Below are 19955 nucleotides of genomic sequence, written 5' to 3' on the forward strand. Positions count from 1 at the left end.
TGCTGCGCCCTCGGCCCCGGCGGGACGGCGGCGCGGATCGCCGAGCGCGGGCCGGACAGAGCGACGGGCCGGCCTGGCCTCCCCGCTTCCCGCGATGCGAGGCCGGAGCCCGCGGCGCCCGTTGTGCCGGGCTCCCCCGCGGCCGCCGAAGCTGAGGACGGCCTCCGCGTCTTCCTCCGCAAAGGGACGGTTTGGGCTCGCACTGCGGGGTGACAGAGCCCTTCGGGCCGCCGGCTCCAGCAGCAGCGATGACGGTCCTCACGTCTACGGGGTGACGGGGGCCCTGCGCTCGCTCTCGGGGGTCGCGCCCGACCATCCCCGCGCCTCGGCTGCATCGCTGCCCCTGCTCCGGGGGGAGCGGTCGCCGGGCCTGCGGGTCAGGCCGCCTGGTCCGTAGGTTCCGCCCCGTCGCCTGGGCCACATCTGCTGGTCGCAGCAGGTCCAAGGCCAGCTCGACCCAACGGGCGGGGTCATAGGCCCCAGCTCTCCGTGGACCGGGATAAATCACACGCCCGCGAGCATGCTGGGAGGCGGACTTCGGGGCCATCCTATTTGATCCGCAAAAACAGGTAGAGAAAGAAGCGACAGCGGGAGGCACGTGCGTGGGTCCTGCAGTCTCCTCACAGGAGCTGCTCGGGAGAAGCCGGGCTGGCGGCTTTAGGAGGAGGCGGTGTGTCCTTAAAACAAGATGTCTGTGGGCTGACCGTGTCGTTTCGGAGGCGAGGAAAGGGTTCTACGGGTTTGGATTCTCCACCTCGTGTGCTGTGTGGACGCTTTCATCACTTGTCTTCTCCGTTCTTGCTGGGTAGTTATTTTATTTAAAAGTTGTCTGACCTTGTGAGAGTCTGTTAACCCCTGGCCAATACTTGCCCACAGGGCAGGAGGGAGATAACGGAGGGAGACGGTGAAGCAGCTGGGCTACACGGACAAGTTCCTCACTCCAGTACATCGGGGAGTTATTCGTGCTCAGGTAACCAACCTTCCCACAACCATGTTTAGCAAGCACAAGCGTATGCTGTAGAAGTCAGATTTTTTTGTCATTGTTTTATTTGTTCAACCCCTGCTGTGGCATCAGGCCTTTTGCGTGTTGATGTTAAGATGCTGTGATAGTCCTGAGAAGTGAGTGTCAGTTCCTGCTCTTCAGATGGGGACGATGGGTGAATCTCCCACAGCCAAATGTTAAGCACAAGACAGATCTCAGACTTCCAGGGACTGACTCCCCCCTCTCTGAGCAATGGAACCCCAGTTTTGCTGGAGATTGCAATGTGCTCAGCCAAACGACATTTCACAGATTCCTTAGCGTGACTGAAGGAACCTACTAGCTGATGAAATGTAGCTGGAGGTCATCTTGTAGGGCTGGGAAAGTGCCTGAGAAAGGGGCCTGACTTGGTTGACGTGCACATTTCTGCCACTGGTCCTTCCTACTGCATGGAACAGGATATGATGCTTGGAACTCCAGCAACCACAACGTATGCATGAGGACATAGCCAGACTGTTAGGATGGTGCAGCACAGACTATACTGGAAGCTTCTGGAAGAAGCTGGACCCCCGGAAGCTGTAGCTGCTTTAGCAGCCTTCATATGAGAGGAAAATAAAACACCCATCTTGCTTAAGCTGGGGCTGTTTCCTTATATAGGCAGCTGTGCTCAATCCTGACAGTTAAAGACACCAAAGTACACCCTCGCTTCTCTCGATGCTTTGTGTCCAGCACTGGAGCCATGAGAGGAAGAGAGTAACGTTGCAGCCGAGGGACGTCTGAGCTCCGGCACCAGCCTCTTCCTCGGCAGGCGATCAGGAAGGACTATGGTGGTCCAGCGATGCCTGGGCTCCCTGGTCTCAGCCCTGGCAAATCTGCACCTTTCAGGCTTGCTTCTCGCCCTCTGATTTCGGCAGCTCAGTGGCTTCTGAAAGAGTGCTGCTGCTTCTCCCTTTGTGATGGGAGCCGGGCCTTGGCTGGTGCTTGTGCCACAGAGGCCCCTGCAATGCTCCACAGGTCAGGTCTGCTCCCTGAATCATCTATTCAACTTTAAGCCACAGGAGAATCTCATGGGATATTTGTAAATAAAAATCAGATCCTCAGACAGCCCTGGAGATGTTGACTCAGCTGCTCTGGGCAGGACCCAGGGATTCACAGGCAATTCCTAGGTGTGTGATTCCCAAGCTGCTAGCCACCCCCGGCCAGTGCTCCTGTGCAGCGTCCGACCCAGACTCGAAGGGTGCAGGGTAGGGGTGCATCGTGGTGTTCTTAGCAGTTAAAGAGTGAGTGAAGATGCACATGCAGGAAGAAAGAACGCCGGTGTAGACAAGATAGGGTTAGATTCTCCTCTCCATGGGCCCTCTGGGTGTGACCATCAGATGACTCCCCATGTTCTGTAAGCTGGGTCAGGGGACTGCAGTTTATTGTCACCAACTATTGACATTTTCTGGTGAGTCTTAAATTCGTACTAATCCATGTGGCTGGTGCACATTGTACCAGATGGATAGGTAAGTCTCCTCAGTTGCCTTCCCTGTTCTTAATTATTAAAGATCATTTTTATTTTGCAGAACATTCACAGAGAATTGACAATACTTGTCCTCAAAGGACATAATTTAAAACTTTAAAAGATCAAAATTTTAATAAAAGTTTGAAAATGTTGCCAGTATTTTTACAGCAGCCGTCAAGTGGTTTCAGTTCAAGGCTGCATATTAAAGGTGATGATTAGGAGGAGGTGGAACCTGGGCTGTGCCTGGAAAGAGCTTACACGTCTGTCTCCAGAGGGGCCACAGGAGCTGTCTTCTGCTCCCTGGGGGATGTGTTTCTGAAACGTGCCCTGAATGGAATGTGGAAAAGGTAAACGACCGACCTGTAGGTTTTAAGACAGAGCTAGGCGTTTTGCAGTGTTCACGGTTCAACTGACTGTTCCCTTACAGGGTACTGGCGTCCCCTCTATGCTCTTGTGTCCTCTGTTTATTCTTTCCCTCAGCCAGTCTAAGTGGACTTCCTATGTGATGCTGCTGCTGCATCTCCAGCTTCCCCAGCTGTTTAAATGTCCTCTTGCCGCAATGTCAGTGTTGCAGGCCGGCTGTCGATTTCATCTCTTGATGACCATCTCCTGCTTCTGTATGGACTGGTTGGTCTCCAGGCTGGTGCACAGTCACTGTCCTGATGTCTCTGTGCTCCATCTTCCTGAAGATTCTCTTTGTTTCTCTTTCATGCTGAATCTGCTTCTCCTTGCTCCCTGGTCTTTCTTTTCTATTCACCCCCATTCTGATGGAGCACACTTTCTAGCAGCATCTTGAAGGGGGCTGCCTGCAGGGAAACTTTTTGAGGCCTTGCCTGTTCGAAATTGTCTTCATGACTTATGTCTTTATCTCTCTGAATTGCTAGTTTGGCGGGACCTGGAAGTGTAGATTGAAAGTTTTGTCCCTTTGAAATTCTGATCACAAGGCTCCACTCCCTTCTAGCTTCCATGTCAGTGTTGGGAAGCCCAGTGCCGTTCCAATTCTTATCATTGTAGGAATCATGATCTTTTGCTCTGAAAGCTTTTGAAATCTTTTGTTGTCCCAGTGTCTGGAACATTGTGTATCTTGGCATAAGTCTGTTTTATCTACGATGTCAGACCTGTGGTGAGATTTTTCAGCCTGACCTATTTCTCAGTCCTGTGAATTTGTCCTGGATTATTCATTTGATTATTCTTTCCTCTCTTCCCCTGTAGTTTTCCTCCTGGAACCCTTGCTATTTCAGTGTTAGGCTCTGTGGATGGACTTCCAATTATTTTTATGTTTCTGTCCTGTTTTCCATCTCTTTGCCTTTTTGCTACACTTTCTGCAGTGTTTCCTCAATTTTATCTCCTAACTCTTACATTGATTATTTAATAATTGCTATTACACCTTTATTTTCCAAGATCTATTTTTTTGTTTTCTGAATGGCCTTTTTCTTTCTCCCTTCCTCCCTTTCTTTCTCTCTCTTTCTTAACAAAAATATTATATGTTTTTCCAGGCCAAAGAGTTAGGAACTAGGTGTGTCTCCTTTGCCATTTCTTTTATCGTGTGTCAGGTGAGTGGATAGAACTCTAAGGACCAAAGGGATGGAGAAGTTACACTTGGAGGGAGCCTGGACCCGAGTAACCATGTGGAGCAGAGTCCTCCTCCCCAGCCGTGACTGACTGGGCTTTACGTGGGTGAGGAATAAATATCCGGCACGTGAGCATTGCGAAGCCAAGGTTTCTACTGTAGCTGTCGGGATTTCCTTAATTAGCGTGTCATTCTTCTTTAGACTGACTGATGCGATATCTCCTTTTATTTCTCTGAGACTATTAATGCTGTTTTTAAAGTTTACTTTTCTTCTTCCGGTATAGTCTTTTTTCCTTCAGGTTGCTTCTACGGGTGTTTGCCCACTGTCTGCATTAGAATCGCCTCAGATGTCTTTACTGACCATTCGTGTTTAAGGACAGGGCTCCAAAAGATCCCATTTAGAAGCTGTGCACATGCGTGAGGTGGACTGTGGTCTTGGGAGTAGAGTGATTTGATGAGCATCTTTCTGGGGAAATCCTTTGTGAGAGCGCTTTAAGGTTTTTCCCTTGGACTTGCACCATTGCGCAGAAGAGGTGCTTTGACCTCCTGCCTGGAGGTGTGGTCCTCACAGCTGGCATTCTGAGAACAGAGAGGGCCGGGCTGGAGGAGGGAACGCTGGTGTCTCAGCATCGGGCGTGGGAGCTTTCACCGATTCCCTGGCTCACTGGGGCCCTCTGCCTGGCGGCCGTCCACCCAGACGACGACAGTTCCCTCTCTACAGTCACCGTCCGGTCCGACAGAGAGGGGGTGGCAGTCCAGCTTCACAGAGTTGGTGAGTGTCCAGGAGGTCTAACTGCTTCTCAGAAATGACTTTCAAACAATCCTGCTGTTTCTGTCACCACTTTTACTCCCAATTGTTCCGGAGGAATTGGCCCACTATGTCTTGAATCTTTGGGGGCCTCTGTCGCATACGTCGGGTTGCTTCTCAGCTTTTCCTCCTGCTGATTAGCAGCTTGTGCGAGATTCGGTCGGCGAGAGAGGACCAGAAACCCGCCGTGCCTCCTCCTGGCGGTCGGATGCGCCATCGGACACTCGGGCTTCAGCTGATGAGAGTTGCAGGGGCTCTGGCGCTGTCCTGTGAGTGGTCACCTCACTGTGGAGGCAGCTCCGGCCCCTGTTGCGTTTCCGTGGTCGCTGCGAACCTGTGACTCTGTGAGGGTCGTTGTACCCAGAGTGCGAGCCCAGATTTCCTCACCTCCGTCCCTCCCGCGTGCCTGACAGTCCAGCCAGCGCCTACCCCGTGTGGTATTTAATTCTGTTTCTGATGGGCAAGATCAGCCGCTACCCTCCACCCTCTCCCCTGGCTGGTTTTGCTCAGGCTGAGTACCCAGTGATGCGCGTGGGGCCGGGTTCGTGGGCTAGAAGTCAGTTCCACTGGACCAGGCGCCCTGCTCCCCAAGGACCTCTGGGGGACATCCTAGGGTCAATCATGAATTATTTGAGCACTGGCTTTGTTCTCCAAAGGGGTCAGGAAATGTGGTTAGAGAAAGGTTAACTTCTCCAAGTAAACGAGAACTTTTATATTTTATCCAGAAATCAGAGTCACACTGGCAGACACTGTAGATGCTGCAGCACCTGGAGCTGTAATTCAGTGGACCCCGGACTGTCTAACTTAAACTCAGTATTGTCTACACTGTCATCCTATGGAAAAGTTAGAAAACATTTTTGGGCCTCTTTTCCCCCAAAGAACCTTGATTATTGGATTTCTCTCTTTGTTATGGAAAAATACTCTTCTACATTAAATATACTAACAAATTTCTTAGTGACTCAGCCAGTGTTTTCAATTCTGCTTATTTCTGTTCCACTGAAAGTGTATATCAAAAACCTCTGAAAGAAGAGAGTACATAATTCTGAGAGTACAGTGTGCGCCGCTTAAGGATGAGGACACGGCTAGAGAAATGCATCATTAGGGGATCTCATCCTTGTGTGAGCATCACAGAGTGGACTCACACAACCCAGATGGGGTAGCCTACTCCACACCTGGGCTCTCCGGTACAGCCTGCTGCTCCCAGGCTGCACACCTGTACAGCATGATGCTGTACTGAACACTGCAGGAAGTCCTAACAGAGTGGTAAGTGTGTTTGCATCTGATCACATCTAAACATAGAGAAGGTACAGTAAAAATATGGCATAAAAGATGAAAATGGTACACCTGCAAAGGGCACTCACCGTGAACAGACTTGCAGGACTGGAAGCTGCTCTGGGTGAGTCAGTGACTGAGCGGAGAGTGAGTGAAGGCCCAGGGCATCACCGTGCACTGCTGCAGCCTTCGTAAACACTGCACACTTAGGCTAAGCTAAGATTATAAACACTGCACACTTAGGCTAAGCTAAGATTATAAACACTGCACACTTAGGCTAAGCTAAGATTATAAACACTGCACACTTAGGCTAAGCTAAGATTATAAACACTGCACACTTAGGCTAAGCTAAGATTATAAACACTGCACACTTAGGCTAAGCTAACATTATAAACACTGCACACTTAGGCTAAGCTAAGATTATAAACACTGCACACTTAGGCTAAGCTAAGATTATAAACACTGCACACTTAGGCTAAGCTAAGATTATAAACACTGCACACTTAGGCTAAGCTAAGATTATAAACACTGCACACTTAGGCTAAGCTAAGATTATAAACACTGCACACTTAGGCTAAGCTAACATTATAAACACTGCACACTTAGGCTAAGCTAAGATTATAAACACTGCACACTTAGGCTAAGCTAAGATTATAAACAAAGACTTTTCTTTCTTCAGTAATAAGTTAACCTTAGCTTACTGTAACTTTTTTATAAACTTTTTATACTTTTTGCCCCTTTTGTAACAACACTTAGGTTAAAACAAAACCACATTGTACAACTGTACTAAAGTATTTTCTTTCTTCATATCCATATATAAGCTGTTTTGTATTTTAAAAATTTTTTGTTTTACTTTACTTCTTAAACTTTTTGTTAAAAACTGAGACATAAACACACACATTAGCCTAGGCCTACACAGGGTCAGGATCATCAATATCACTGTGTTCCACTCCACATCTTGTCCCACTGGGAGGTCTTCACTGGCAATAACATGCATGGAGCTGTCATCTCCTATGATAACAATGCTTTCTTCTGGAACACCTCCTGAAGGACCTGCCTGAGGCTCTTCTTGAGGAGGGGTCACTCTTCAGAAATATGCCCATGGTGGTTTGCTTGGTTTGTTTCTGTTTTCACCACAGATTTGTCTGTAAGCAGATAACGAACCACAAACATTCCTCTCTACTAATGAAAACCTCTCGCTGCTGGGGTCCATGTTTTCAGACTTTTTAAGGAGCTTGTGGAGGTCTCCCAAAGCTTCTGCTAAATCCTTCCCTGTGAATTTTCTTGGGGGTTCTTCCTTTTCTTCTCCTGCAGTTTCCTTTTCTCTTGCCTCTTCTTCAGCTGTGTGTTCCTGTTCCAAGTCCAACAACTCCTCATGAGTCAGTTCCTCAGGAGCCGCCTCTAGGAGCCCCTCAGTGTCATCCTCATCCTCACCCAGGTTAGAGTTGTTTGCCATCTCAACTACAGCCTTGTTGATTTTTGCAACCTCCTCACCCTCAGCAAATCCTCTGAAGTCATGGACGAAACTCTTGAGTGTCTTCTTCCAGATGTCATTCACACACTCCTTGGTGACATCACCCCAAGCCCAAGCAAGGTTCCTGATGCAGTCACAGACATTGTAATCCTTCCAGAATTGCATCAGTGTCTTATTTTCAGCAATAGCCTGGGCAAAGGTCCTCCTCAGGTAGTAGGCCTTAAAAGCTGTTATAACTCTTTGATCCATTGATTGAAACAAAGAGGTGGTGTTTGGAGGGAGAAACACTGCTTTGATATTGAGATGAAGATCACCAATCTTCAGGAGGATGTCTGGGAGCGTTATCAACAATAAGCAAAATCTTGAAAGATATATTATTCTCCAAACAGTACTTCTCCATTTCATTGGCACAGCAATTTAGGAGGGCATCCTGGAGGAGGAGCTGGGTCATCCATAACTTCTTATTGCTCCTGTACACTGGAAGTGTGTTCTTATTGAGATGCTTCAAGTTCCTGGGGCTCTCATGGTGCCAGATCACAAAGGGTTTCAATTTGTAGCCTGCAGCATTGCCACCAAGAAAGATTGCTATCCTGACCTTAAAAGCCTTGAAACCTGGCACTGACTTGGCCTCTTTAAGGATGAAAGTCCTTTTAGGCGTCCATTCCAGAGTAGGCAGTGCAGTTGGTTTGTTTACACCAGCATCACCACAAACCTGTGAGTAATGCGTTGCGCTCTGACATTAAGACGGCTATGATGTCACTAGGTGATAGGAATTTTTCAGCTCCATTATGGGACCACCATCGTGTGAGTGGTCCATCACTGACCAAAATATCATTTTGTAGCTCATGGATGTATAACCTTTCCACATCAGGTTTCTTTAAAATATGTATAAATTTTTAAATTCACAAGATATATTGGAAGATATTCATCAAAGTAGTTTAAAGTATACAGAGTATTATTTATTTCCTATTATTTTTATGAGACCTGTTGGCAGGTTTGTAAAAGGATCCTCTGGGTGACCCAAATATATTCTGATCTCAGATCATGAAAGTCAGAGAGTAAAGGCTCGTGCAAATGCCAGTTGTCATTTGGAACTTGTAACACATTTTCCCATAGAAATACAATTTATTTTTCTTATGTAATATTTGTACCCTACATACTCCAAAAAAAGATTTGAAGAAGCTTATGTAATTAAGTATAATGTAAAATAAGAAAACTTTAAAATTGAAGGGAGCAGAGGAATAAATGTCTCTGGGTACCCAAGATTTTTTTAAAAGGAGGCAGGTCAGTATAAATGAAAGAAAAGAGAAATTAATATCACATAGATCCATGTCCTAATTTTTGTGCTGGAAAAAAACTGGTTGTTTGAACTTGGTCAAGCTTCTGAATCTCAGTGTCCACATCTAATAAGTGGATGTAGAGTGTACTGACCTGGCCAGCGAATGTGTCCCAAGACAGAGACTCCTTCTCCACCATCTCCTTTGCATTTCCTCCAGGGTGCCTGGCTCAGGAGGAATGAGGGCCATTCTGAAAAGTTTTGCCTGCAGTGCAGCAATCTCTCTACTCCGTTTTTCCAGGACCAGCTGGACCAGTTGCTGGTTCTGCCTGTGCTGGTACTGAGCTCCTCTGATGTGCTGACTGCCGTTACCTCGGAGTAATGTCGACCTCCTCTACCTGCGGACTCTTGCTGAACTTCTGTTCCGCCAGCCAGGAATCACCTTCACCTGCTGTTTTCAGCTCGAAGGCTGTTGCCTCCCTATGGTTGCTGGCTTCCTCTCCATACTGCCCTTCTCCTCCTTCTGGTAAGCTCAGTTAAGGGATGACTTCGCTGGAACTACAGGTCCTCTGCAATCCCGCCCTGTGCCATGTGGACCACTCTTAACTCTCAGTGGGTTTTCTCTGGGTTTCCACTGGTGTTCTCCATTCCAACGCAACTTTGGGGAAAGTTCCAGGCCTTCATACAAGATAGATCCCAACTGGAACACAAGTTCAGCTTTTCTCCCACGATCAGTGGATCCCAAACAGATGCAGGAATGCAGCCTTCCATAGATTTCATGGTCTGCTGAGGCCGATCTTCTCAGAGCACAGAGCAGACCACCAGGCCACAGTGTTGCCTAATTTTGCATTCCATCCTAATGCTCGTGGGGATGCAGCCTGAAACCTTTGTTGAACTCAAGTTTAGCTAAACTGAGAAGCCCAATTGAGATAATATAACAGTTGCAATTACTGTTCTTCAATGCCTCTTAAATGCCAAGTATTTTGTATTTATTTAATCTGGTTCTCATGTATCCCAGATCACGTTTGCGGGTTTCACTGCCCAGTGAGACTTAGATGGCACTGCTTCCAACACCATCATTTCCGTGACTCCTCCCCTCAAGTGCTGTTCATTTTTCTGTTAAATGCTTGCGGTTCCTTCTGCCTGTGGCTCATGAAATTGTCCATGCTGCCTCTGTTTGAACAAATCAACTGAGTTTTCTGTAAGTTTCCATGGTACCTGAGTTCCGTTCACACTGAGTCTTTCAGGGATCCACAGGAGGGGTCTTTTCCCCTCCAGATTCTATTTCCGTCTCCTGTCCCCCCACAGAGTCCGTCACACTCCTCCTTTCTCTCTCCTAACAAGACGACGAGTCCTTTGTTGCTGGAGCTTGTCTCTCACCCAAGTTCCTTATTCCCAGACAGTGGGAGAGAGAGAAATCTGAAAGTGAGATCCTGGTGGAATAGTTAGTAAGTGTGAACTCCTTGTCAGTGGAATTTTATAATTTAGGACCTTTGAACATATGCAAACAGGCTCTTATACTAATCAGAATTTCATAGGGCTCTTCTCCAGCAGTTCCATGTGGAGTGGGTTAATTATGAACCAGTGCCTAAAAAAGTTTAGCACACTGAGAAGGTATCAGAAATATCTCAAATGAATATTAATGGTTTGAAATGTCTATGTAATTGAAATCAATTTAAATGTAAAGATAATTTGAAGAATGCTAATGCAATGGTGGCGTCTCCTACAGATAAATATGTCAAAACACATTGGAATTTCTCTGAGGCTGTGGCAGAAGCCTGCATTGCGAGCAGGCTGTGGGGTAGGTAGATTTGACTTAATTTTTGGTCCTTTAAGCCTACTTTTTTTGGTTTTCATATTTGCATCTTTAGTCAGACGATTTTTGCTTTGGCCTTGTTGATTTTTCTTGGAAATGATACTTCTATTTTTATTGCATTTTCATTTAAAGTTGACTGACTCACCTAAATGGTCAGGTTCTGGTTTGGGAGTGATAAAGTAAACTCCAATTTTGAAGTGATTAATAATTTAAAAAATACGTTGGTCAGACAAATACTGCATGATTCCACTTATATGAAGTATGTAAAATAGTCAAATTCATAGATAGAAGCAGAGGGCAGCTTGGTGGTTGCCGGGGTGGGGAAATGGAGAAACGGGGAGTTGGTTGGATATAAAGTTTCAATTTTGCAAGATGAATGAATTCTAGAGATCTGCTGTGCAACATTGTGCTATAGTTAACAACAGAGGATTATGCACTTAAAAATATTTGCTAAGAGGGCAGCTCTCAGGTAAGTGTTCTTACCGCAAAACAAAGTAACAAAAAGGCATGATGCGTATGTTTATCATCTTGATACTGGTGATGATGTGCAGGTGCATACATATGTCCAAGCTCATCCAAACTTGTGTACATTGAATATGTCCAGCCTTTTTGTACATTAGTTATACCTCAATAATCTGCTTTTTTTAAAAAAAGATCTTTTATTTTTCCTTTTTCTCCCCAAAGCCCCTGGTACCTAGTTGTGTATTTTTAGTTGTGGGTCCTTCTAGCTGTGGCATGCGGGACACCGCCCCAGCATGGCTTGATGAGCTGTGCCATGTCCGTGCCCAGGATTCAAACCAGCGAAACCCTGGGCCTCCAGATGTGGAGCACGTGAACTTAACCACTGGGTCACGGGGCCGGCCCCCTCAATAATCTGTTTTTAAAAGGAAATACATATGGTAACAAAATTTACTAAAAATATGTTGTTGAATTTCTTATTAAGCATCTGGAAGTTGTATGTAGAAGACAGAGGAGGCATGAACTTTCCCATTTTGCAGTTGAGGAACCAAGGCTCAGACACATTGAGTGAGTTGACCAGAGCCCTGAAAATCCTTACGGTTGTATTGTGCTTGACCATTTCAGAATGATCTCAGATCCATTATCTCATTTGAGATAGACTCTTACATTCTTTCTATGCAATGAAGTATGAAGTCTTATCCATTCTTCCTCATGCGCTTTTGCACCTGTCAGAATCTTTCATTTCTTAAGAATCAGAGTATATCCAGCTTTTCCTGACTTCTAACCAGAAGGAATCTACCCCATTTCGAACCTCCAATAGCAAGTAATGTTTCAATCTCATGGCCCTTGCTGCATGCTTCTTTCAGTGTGCTATTTTCTGTATCTGATCTATTGACATTTCTTGATGACAAATCTGGGAAATTATTACTCTTTATATACTTTCAAAGCTTACAACAATGTTTTCCTACAGTAGTTGCCCAAGAAACACTTGTCAAAATAAAAGAATAAGATATTTCCCTTTTCTTTCTATTGTCTGTTGTCGGTCTCATCCTTTCTGCCCAAACGTAGCTCCAGCTGCTTGTTGATGTTTTCCCTCTGCCCAGTCACAGCACTGACACTACACACACTCTCTAGTTTAAAACTAGCAAACACGGGAAACCAAAAGAAAACTTCCCATGGCATTGCTTATATTAATCTCTTCTCTTGGGATTCTCTCTGAAGTTTCCTGAGCTGAACTGACCAAACCCATCCCTCCCTTCCTCAGCCTCTCTTGTTTGGAGCTTCACCTGCAGAGATGTATTTCTATTTCTGATTTTTCATGGCACTTAGAGGGCAGGTCAGAAGTGGTATCTGCCTTCCAAGCTGATTCTTGAGATAAACAAGATGACTGCAGAATGCTGCATTGTTTGTTTTGTTTGGAAATATCCCCCAAGTGCCTGGCATGGGACTGGACAAATGCTAGGACCAAACAACGTGTTGAATGGAATTGATTCACGTAATTCATTTCCTGTGAGTCTGGCTTCAAGATTACATCATACTCCACAGGCATCTTCTTTTATGTGTTGCTCCATCTTATAACATTGCCAAGCAGTTTCCACTCGTTGTTTAGAATATTTAACACAACAGTTTATTGACTTTAGTTTTATTTCCTGACCAAATTGGAACCATTTGGACTATAAATTGGGTTGTAAATCTGGTATTATTAGATTTCCTATTACAAAATTACATTATACTCATGTTCTAAATAGGTTGGATATTTCAACCATTTCTAGTTGTCCTCTGAGAGATTGTGACTGTGCATAATCTGAGGAATTTGCTTTGTAATTCCTAACAAAAATCAAGAAAATAGATTTATTTTTCAATGTTTTAATATGGTCTTAGTATGGTAAAGTGTGATATCAAGCTTCCTGATAGGGATGAAATACTGCGGTATTTTCAGACATTTGTAGTGTTTCTGTGGTCAGTGGAAGACATTGACTTTTGTGTAACACCCTGCTCTACTTTTCCTGCTGAGTTAATGTATTCAGTGCCTTCCACTGTCTGACACACAGTGGGTTTTCATTCAGTGCTGGTGGAAGAAGTACAAGGTTATACAGACACAAGCTTTCATGTGCGCACATTTTCTGTTTGTTCTGTTTGATCCTCTGATTTATAAGTTTATGATGAATTTTCAGGGAAAAGAATATCATTCCAACATTCTCCAGTGAGGTTCATAGAACATCAGTTTTATAAGAAATTGATAGTTGTTGCTAAAAAAAGAGAAGTGGAAAGGTCCATGGCCAATAGTATGAGAAATCACAAGTTAAACAAAATTACACAAATTTTTCATAGGAGGATTTCCCATGACTTTAATATGCCAGTCTGCATAAGAGCTCTCTAGTATAGTAAGCAGATTTACCCAAATTTACTTAATCCCCATATTATGAGGGCTCTTGGTTTTAAGTGACAGAAAAACAAATCAAAATAGCTTGACTTAAACATGGAATGGATCCCCTTGTGATCTGAACACCCAGTCTGGAGTGGCTTTAGGAATGCACGGCTGCATGGAGGTACACCAGGGGCCACCAGGAATCAGTTTCCATCTGCTTTTCTTGGGGTGAGATTATTATCAAGTGGAATCTCCCAGTGAGGAGACAAGAATGAGCACCACAACCTGAGCCTTACATTCCACCACATCAGCAACCACAGCTCAAAGACAGCAGCTCCTTCCTGCTATTTCCAGGAAAGTTCCACTTTTATATAAGCTCTTCCAAATCTCTTCTGTGTGGCTTCCAAACATATTTGCAGCTGCTAGAAGAGTTCCTATTTTGTGGTTGGTGCTCAATAAACTGAGTCTCAATTACCTGGCTTGAGCCACGTTCCTGAACCCATTGTGTGAACGGGAGGATGGACTGCTCCAGATACCCAGGCTGGACCATGTTCCCAGTTCTGGAGTTGAGGAGAAAAGGTGTTGGGCCCCCCTGAACCACGTGAACTGGGAGGAGAGGAAGAAGAAGGGAGGGAGGGACTGTCCCATCCAGAAATCTGTGCTGATATGTCAATGGAAACACTTTTCCTTCCTCCCATCACCCGTGGTCTCTGGACGCCCAGACCGGGCTCAGATAGAGCCTCTTAGTGCAGGCCTGGATCTGATTCTGTCCTACGTATGAGCCGTTATGTTATCCTGTGGCTGTTTTGTGGATGCTGGCAGAAGACATGAGAAGCCATTGTCAGAGACAGAAGACTTTATTTCTCACAGTACAGCAACAGCATGAGCATCTGAGCGTCTGCTTCAGTTTCTCGCCCCGAGTCCCATGTTACGTGGGGAGATGGATGCCCCACATGCAGTGGGTGTGCGTCAGACCCGAGCAATGATGATTTGGGATAATTCACTACTTTTATAGAAGAAGTAAGCAAGCCTGTCCTTTGTCTGGGGACAGACATTACCTCATCTCTTAAGGTTGCTCAATGCAAACACAACCCTGATGAAAGGCACTGTGTAAGAGTTATTGTGGCCTTTCTTTCCTGGTGCACCCAGCGAGATGTGCATGAGAAATCCATGAAGGACTGTCTCCCAGTGCCCAGCTTGAAAATATTACTTAACCCCATTTCAGCAGGTGAGAAGTGGACAGAAGGCTTTGGGGCTGCGGGCTTCGTGGTGTTTCTGGTCATTCACACAGGCGGTCGCCCTCTCTGTGGGGCTGTACTCAGACCAGGAGCACAGATTCAAATGCAGGAGGAATGTGCATGTGCTTTAGGACACCGGGCTTTAGGGGAAAAAGGAGATGATATCTTTACCTTTTATGATTGCAGAACATGATTTCTTTGGTATGAAAATGAGTATAAATGTGATTACCTGGGTTTTGAGGGAGAACACTTAGTTATGCTTTCTTTTAATACATTTGACTTCCAATTATTAAACAATTGCTCGGCACGATCTGTGAAGAGTCTTCATAAAAATGAAGAGCCCGAAAGGTCTTCACGAGCTTTGTTCTAAATCTGGCCTCTGTGGTTGTTTGGCAGTTTATCAAAAGCCACATTAATCCTCATACATAGCGCTTGATTGTCAAAAGACAGCCCCCTTGTTTCAGCCTTGCCCAGTGAGCCAAGCTTATTGTTTTTCTTGACTTCTTGTCCACAGGCTGTATGATTACCAAGTGATTGTGTGTAAACAGGAGGCTGTTTTGTGCGATAAATGGATTCCCAGTGTTGCACGAGCCCCTAGGAGCCTGCATTAAAAGCAAGTTGAGATGCAGAACAGAACACAGCATTTATTTTAACAGCAGGTGCTCATCACGGGTGACATTACCTGATACGGCTGATAATCTAAAGCATTATCACTGGGGAGCAAAATTTGGTTCATGAAGACATACAAGGAGATAAGCCATGGCTGCTAATAGAAATTGCGAGCAATGCTTTGAATGGAATAACTTACCTACACTCATCATCCAGCTCGCTCTCTCCTCCCACTGAAACTAGACGAGAATTCACGACTCCTGTTGATGCTAACGGCAGCTTCAAAGGCAAATCCGTCCTCCCCCCACAGCAGAGGACGGCTGCCCCTCCTGTTTCAATATGCTGCAAACCATGCCAGGCTGAGCTACTTGGTGGGAATTTGGAATGCAAGCAATTTGAAATTAATCTTTTAAAATGGTGGCCAATACAGTTGTTGATGACAGCAGCTGCTGGCTGAAGAGCAGCGCCATTTCTCCTCAGAGCCCTGATTCTGGGCTGGTGCTCAGCCTCACTGTTCTTGGGCCAGCTTATCTGCTTGCACCTGTGTCTGCTTCTGGCACCGGCCTGTGAGGCCACACCTGGGTAAACGAGGCAGGAAGGCTGTGCTGAGGCGTGCTGGCGCGCCGTCACTGTTTCGTGATAGAATGCAGCTCTGAGACATGAAAAGTAGATTTAGCCATTTCTCTACTTTGCAAAGTTGGGCAAGTAGATTAAGATCTCAGCATCCCAATTTCATCATGTATAACATTAACTCTCCTGCTATTTCACTCACAATGTTTTTCCTGGCGGTTAAGTGAGATGACGTAGTTACAGCAGTAAGGAGTGACAATACAATGCTTGTGCAGGCTTCTACCTGATTTTACTGAGTAGTGGCTGCCAGGAAGAAGCTGAGGCTCCAGGACCCTGAGGTCTGCTGGTCCAGCTTCCTGAGGAAGAAGAGAATTACTCGGCATAATAAAGAGGAGACAGATTTGATATTCCCATGGCGGAGTCTGAGGGCCAGGGAGAGGAAGGAGAAGTGGAACCCAGGGTAGTGGAGGAATGATAAAAGATGAGGCCCTCAGTCGACAGAGGTTTTGGGGAAGGGAAGGGCTGAAGGAGGTTTGTGCAATGCACAGAGGCCCTGTGACATCTTCAACAAATCTACTCTCTCCATCAAGGCATCTGCAGAAGAGAATTGTCTTGATGCTGAGTCCTGCTCAGGAGGATGCGGGATTCCCATGGTCACAGGATGTTCAAGTTGAAGTTTCAGCTGTGGCTCCCAGAGAGACAGGAGAGAGGAAAGTCCTAGTGTGACACCAGACCAAGTGCAGACTTTCAAAGAAGACGACACCAGGGAGGAAGGCTCGTAACTTGTAGGAAGTAAGTGAAGGGAAGAAGTGGGCTAAGAGGACAAAGATGTTGAAGCTATTCTTCTTGTGGGCAGGCTCTTTTAGGAGAAAGTTGACCTTTGGGCTCTGCCCTATGGCATCGCTCCTCAGGGGCACGGGGATGGAGCTGTCTCTGCACGCCACGGCCTGGTGAGGAAGAGGTTCAACAGACCAATCGGAGAGCCTGATGTGCGTCCTCCACACTGGCGTACACTGTGCACAGGTGCCAGAGGAAGCCGGCGTGGCCCACAGCGGAGCAGAGAGGCTGCACGGTCACGGAGCTGTATTTGAGAAGCTGTAACATCCCCTTGGCACCGGGGCGAAGAGCAGGGGAGTATCTCCAGGGCTTGGGTCTGGAGAAAGGGTGGGCCTGGGGCTGTTTGAAGCTGCCAGGGACCTGTAGGGAGGGTGAGTGGTGCCCACGGCAGGTGTGAGTGAGGGTCTGAGCGAGAGGCTGAGCTGCCGGAGAGCAGGGCTCAGAGCACACCCGCCAGTGAGAGGAGGGCGGCCCCTGCTCGGGGGCTTCTGTCAGACAGGCTGGGGGTGGGGGCTCTGAAGGACCCTTCAGCGGGCCCAGGAAATGGTCAGTTGAGCACGTCTGCCCGACCTGGGGTGGTGAAGCCAGGCTGTCAGCAAAAGGGAGCAGCTGGTGAAGAACTTCCTATCTTATTAATTTTTCCCTCCTCAGTCTCCCTCCCGGCTAGGAGGGTGTGTGCCAGTTTGCAGGTGGGGAGGAGACGCATGGACTGACTGTCCCCTCTTTGGAGGGCAGACAGCCCACTGGTGAGCAGACTTCAGTGGGGAACACTGGAGAGCTCTTACCTGAACCGGCATTAATATCTGGCTTGATGCTTTTCATATCTGCACTGACAATGTATCTTGTGACTTAAACTGACTGTAGGGTTGTGTGTGATCTTAGAACAAGCAGAAAGGTCATGGGCACTGCAGTGGTTTGCCAAGCCTGATTTCGGGACCAGCAGCATCAGTACGACCTGGGAACATACGGGAAATTCATGTTCTCAGGCTCCACCCCAGACCCCACATCAGAAACTGTGGAGTGGGGCCACCAGGTCCTGCAGGTGATGCTGACGAGCACTGAGGTTGGAGAAACTCTGAGCGGGAGGAGGAGGTCAGCTCTGGCCTTATGATTAGAATGGGACATAGGAAAAGGGTAGGGAAATGCACTGTATGCTTCATGATATAACCATTCAGGGTTATACGAGGAAATGAAAAAGATTTCTCATGATGAACCTGGGCTGTCAAACCCTCTGTCTTGCCAGGACATCGGCCTGAACTGCCCGGGTGGGAACATCCAGGCTGAGGCAGTCGGATAACTGTATGAGCCTGACAGGCTGTGGAGCCACGCTGAAACTGCAGCCACAGTCAGAGTCCTCTCCGGACCCACCCCGCCTGTCCATGGGCCTCAGATCCTCCCCGGACCCACCCCACCTGTCCATGGGCCTCAGATCCTCCCCGGACCCACCCCGCCTGTCCATGGGCCTCAGATCCTCCCTGGACCCGCCCTGCCTGTCCATGGGCCCTCGGAGTCCTCCCCAGACTGCTCCGAATGTCCATCACTCAGACTGTCACACGAGGCCTGGCAGGGTGGCCCAGCATATCCTCGTTTGGCACATTCTGTATATTAATATCTCCATATTGAACATGGAGCAGATGTAAAGAAAAAAATGAATTTAAGAATAGAATCTACGGGCCCCGCCCTGTGGCCAAGTGGTTAAGTTTGCACGCTCCCCTTCAGCTGCCCAGGGTTTCCCTTGTTTGGACCCTCGGTGTGGACATGGCATCACTCGTCAGGCCATGCTGAGGTGGCGTCCCACATAGCACAACTGGAGGCACTCACAACTAGAACCTACAACTATGTACTGGCGGGCTCTGGGGAGAAGAAGAAAAAAGAAAGATTGGCAACAGATGTTAGCTCAGGGCCAATCTTTAAAAGAAAAAAAAAAGAATAGAATCTAAATACTTTTCTGAATTAATAAAAAATCAAGACTAGCTGTTAGTAAGTATGTCAATAAAATACAAATAGGCAGTGAACAGATTCAAGCCTGCACGTTGTGCCAACCTGATGTCATTTGTTAAATAAAAATACGTGGTGCCTTCCAGAGGTGTTATCAGGTGATGTGAGTTTTAATGGTTGTAGAATGTGGAAAGCAAAGCCAAATACTCCCAGGCCCTTAAAACATGAGCTCTAGCACAATATTAAAGAATTTAGAATTAAATGTAAATTCAGAGGTAAAGTCACTCAAGACAAAGAAAAATTTATTCAAGAGCACTAGCATTTTTAGGAATACCGTAAATATAAACAACTTGAGACAAATTGTAATAACACGGTTTTATATGGTGTTCATATGTTCTCTTGTAGTATACTACAGTCCAGTCGTAACGTGTTCACAGAACCTCACAGTATACTATAGTGTACTCATAACATGTTAACAGCACCTCACGGCATACCTGGGTACAGTCATAACGTGTTAACAGAACCTCACAGTATACTATTGAGTACTTGTAACATGTTAACAGTACCTCACAGTACACTATGGTGTACTCATAACACGTTAACAGCACTTCACAGTATACTATGGTGCGCTTGTAATGTGTTCACAGAACCTCATGGTACACTATGGTGCACTCGTAACGTGTTAACAACCTCATGGTACACTATGGCATGGTTGTAACATGTTAACAGAACCTCACGGTACACTATGGTGCACTTGTAATGTGCTCACAGAACCTCACAGTACACTATGGCATGCTTGTAACATGTTCACAGAACCTCACAGTATACTATGATGCACTCGTAACATGTTAAGAGAAACTCACAATACACTATGGTGCGCTCATAACATATTCACAGAACCTCAGAGTACAGTACAGTGTGGTCGTAACGTGTTAACAGAACCTCACAGTATACTATGGTGTGCTCAAAACATGTTCACAGAGCCTCACAGTACACTATGGCATGGTTGTAATGTGTGACAGAACCTCACAGTTCACTACGGTGTGCTCGTAACGTGTTTACAGAATCTCACAGTACCCTACGGTGCACTTGTAATGTGTTAACAGAACCTCACAGTAGACTATGGTGCACTCGTGACGTGTTAACAGAAACTCACAGGACACTATGGTACACTTGTGATGTGTTAATGGAAACTCACAGTACACTATGGTGGGCTCCTAACGTGTTAACAGAACCT

General features: G+C 46.4%; 1 long non-coding RNA gene across 1 annotated transcript in view; it reads left to right on the forward strand.

Annotated features, from left to right (window-relative positions):
* Positions 1–581: 581 nt before the first annotated feature.
* LOC123286136 (uncharacterized) overlaps positions 582–19955 on the forward strand; it is a 32747-nt gene continuing 13373 nt past the window's right edge. Inside the window, exons 1-2 of the long non-coding RNA XR_011503107.1 lie at positions 582–970; positions 9185–9409. This is a non-coding gene — a long non-coding RNA (uncharacterized lncRNA). The remainder of the gene's footprint in view (positions 971–9184; positions 9410–19955) is intronic.

The sequence above is a fragment of the Equus asinus genome, chromosome 5 (genome assembly GCF_041296235.1).
Source record: "Equus asinus isolate D_3611 breed Donkey chromosome 5, EquAss-T2T_v2, whole genome shotgun sequence".
NCBI classification, from domain to species: Eukaryota; Metazoa; Chordata; class Mammalia; order Perissodactyla; family Equidae; genus Equus; species Equus asinus.